Source organism: Chinchilla lanigera, unplaced genomic scaffold (assembly GCF_000276665.1).
Source record: "Chinchilla lanigera isolate Chin_1 unplaced genomic scaffold, ChiLan1.0 scaffold00050, whole genome shotgun sequence".
NCBI lineage: Eukaryota > Metazoa > Chordata > Mammalia > Rodentia > Chinchillidae > Chinchilla > Chinchilla lanigera.
Genome location: NW_004955451.1, coordinates 11,260,003 through 11,263,277, shown reverse-complemented (window position 1 = coordinate 11,263,277; position 3,275 = coordinate 11,260,003). Strand labels below are relative to the sequence as shown.

At 47.0% G+C, this 3,275-nt stretch overlaps 1 protein-coding gene across 3 annotated transcripts in view; it reads left to right on the top strand.

The window, feature by feature from the left end:
- The window catches only part of Rsad1 (radical S-adenosyl methionine domain containing 1), a 16,780-nt gene that overhangs the window by 10,607 nt on the left and 2,898 nt on the right, over nt 1-3,275 (top strand). The window lies entirely within an intron of this gene.

The window sequence follows — 3,275 nt, the reverse complement described above, 5'->3', positions numbered from 1 at the left end:
AACTCACGACCTCGCGCTTGCCGGGCAGGCGCTGGCCTGCCTCTTAAATTAGGCAAAATCCTGACCTCTTTGTGGCCTCTGCCTGGGGCCCGGAGCCACCATTTCTGTGCGGTGCTGGATAGCTTGCGCTCTGTGTGTATCCAGTCATATCCCTCTGTATGTGGGGGAGGGGACTGGTCCCAGGCTCCCCTCGGATACCAAACTCAAATCTCGTACATGGTTTGGTGTTTGCTTTAAATCATCTCTGATTTACAGTGCCCAATGCAGGGCAAATGCTATGTAGATAGTGGTTAGACTTTAGTGTTCACAGAATAATAACAAGAAACAAAAGCCTGTACACATTTAGTACAGATGCAGTTTTTTCCATCATGTCAGGCATGGTAGCACACACTTGTACTCCCAATACTCAGGAGGCTGAGGCAGGAGGATCATGAGTTCAAGGGCAGCTTGGGCTGTCTAGCAAGAACCTGTCTCAAAACAGTAGCAACAACAAAACCACCAATCAGCAGATTTGGAGCCCGGGAACCCATGCGTATGAGGAATCCATCTATTTCCCCTCCTTGGGCTTCTCTGACAGTGAAAACCTACGTTACCAGGTTCCGTCTCTGTGGCATCACCCACTTCCGGAACAGAACTGTCCATCATCCTCCCCGCACCCCCAGCTGTAGTAGAGCAAGAGAGAAATTAACATGGACCGCTGTAAACCAGGAGATTTTCAGGTCAGTTGTACAGCACAATTGAGACCAAAGTGATGGGTACAATTTTAAACCCGCGGCTCAAATGTTAACCACGTAAGACTGTGATGTGTATCTACAGAAATTCTTACATGCAACGAACACAATTACATATACAATCTTACCAAGGAGGGATGATGCATATCTTGCTTTGGAGCCTTCTTTTACCTAATATGTGGTGGGCGTTTTTCCTTGTCAGTTGTATGTTTGTGTCCTGCTTTTTAGTTTTTTGAAGCAAGGTCTCACTACATGGTCTTGATCTTGTGATTCTCCTGCCTCAGCCTCCCCAGCGCTGGGATTACAGGCATGCACCACCATGCTCAGCAAGAGCATTCTGAACTCTGGCTTCATTGGGCAGTGCGTGGGGTCCATCTGATCACCAATCACCAGCAAGGCCAAGGGCAAAGGAGATGCGGGCCCTCACAGGCAGAAGACAGAGCCGGAACTGCTGGCCGAGTCTGTAAATCACCTTTGAATTTCTCCTGTCAGACCTGCTCCCATCTTCGCCCTGCCTTCCCTTCTGTTCACTGGGGTGGATTTTTAAAACAAATTTTTAATTATCCTGAGACAGATGCGAAATGAAGAAGAAACAGAAAATCACTGAGGGTCTTTGGCCCAACGCAGTTTTCTTTGGCTGCATTTCTTTCTGGTCCTTGTCCTGGCGCAGGTCTAATTTTGCATTCTGCTCCTTTCGTGTCTCATTGTTCATGAGCAATTTTCCACATTGCTCTCCAATCATCATCTTTTCCATTTTAATTGTTGCACAAGGTTCCAATGAGTGAATAATTTAATAATCATTACCCTAATGTGAGGCACTTACACGGCTGCCTGATTTTTCCTACTATGAATAATGCTGCCGGGAATGTGTGTATGGATATCGCCTCTTCCTGCATTTGGATTATTTCCTGAGGTTGCTGCCCGGAGTGAGAAGCTGGCTTCAAGGCCGGGGGTGCCTTTACGGATCTGGGCATGGGCAGTTGCATTGTTTTCCAAAGGGTTTCCCTTTCTTCCTGCTTAAAATAAGAAGAGAAAAGGAAATGCATACTCCTTTTCATTTAGAAGAAAGCAAATCTCTACTACAGAAATCACCACCACAGCATGTGGGTAACCATTGCCTGATGCGTAGATACAGCGGGGGAAATAAAAATAATTCCTCACTTCCCAGTTTCACCACCTGTTGTTTTACTCAGCAACATGTGCTGGGATTTTCTGATTGGTTCTGCCAGCACCCGGGCCTGCGTGGCTGCATAATGTAGTACAGTAATAGCTACAAGCTGGGTATCAGGCCAACGATTTTATTTGCATTTGTTCACCTAAGCTCTGCCAGAAGCTGGTGAGAGAGGGAATGTTACCTGCACACCCATTCTACAGATGAGGAAACAGGCTCTGGAAATGAACCATGTGCCCAAGGCCACAGGGCAAGGGAGAGGAGGGGCTGGCACTCAGTAGAGTACTCTGAGTGTCTAAAACAGGTGCTTACCAGGTATGGTGGTGCACACTTGTAATCCCAGCACTCGGGAGGATGAGGCAGGAGGCCCACCCTGAGTTCTAGGCCAGTCTGGGCTATATAGTGAGTTCAAGGGCCGCCTGGACTATATAGCAAGACCCTGTCTCAAAAAGCCAAAAACAAATAAAACAAAACAAAAAACCACAGGTGTTCATAGTAGTAGTATATAAATATGAATATATATATGTATGTCTTGCCATACTGGGAATTGAACCCAGGGTCTTCACACTGAACTATATCCCCAGCCACTTTTGTTTGTTTATTTATTTCTGGTACTGGGGAGTGAACGCAGGGTCTTTGCATTGAGCTACATTTACAGCCCTTTAATTGATTGATTGATTAGTTGGTTTTTTTTTTTTTTTTAGATAGATTGATTTTTCTTCACATGAAAGAGGTCTGGATGTAGCACTTCCAGGTTAGCATAGTGGACCCACGGTCCTCGGTCTTGAGGAATCCAGCCTCTAACTTTTTTTTTTGTCTTTTTGAGACAGGGTCTCCCTATGCAGTTCAGGCTGGCCTTGAGCTCACTTTGTAGCCCAGGCTGGTCTCGAACTCGCAATGATCCTCTTGCCTCAGCCTCCCGAGTGCTGGGATTACAGGCGTGCACCACCACGCCTGGCTCCCGACCTCTAACTTTATGCTCTGCATCTTCAGTTCTTGGCTTCCATCCTGTAGGTCTTCACATGGTTTACTATGGCCCCTGGAGTTCCAGCCATCATGTCTGCATTCCAGGCAACAAGAAGGAGAAAAACAGAGGCAGCTGTATGTTTGCTCTCAGATGAATCAGCCCTCTCTAAAGAGCTTTCCTCAACGTCTCCTGACCCATGACACCAGCTTGCATCTGACTGGCCACCTTTATCCACAGGGAGGCTGGGCGGGTAGTGTTTAAACTGCTGCTTCCTCGCCCTTCCTGCTCCATAAAAAAGAGCTTGATTAATAAAGTGTGGGGAGGTATTAAGAGTTAATGAAGCCAGGCATGCCTTGGTGTTGAGCACCTGTAATCCCAGCATTCGGAAGGCTGAGGCAGGAGCATA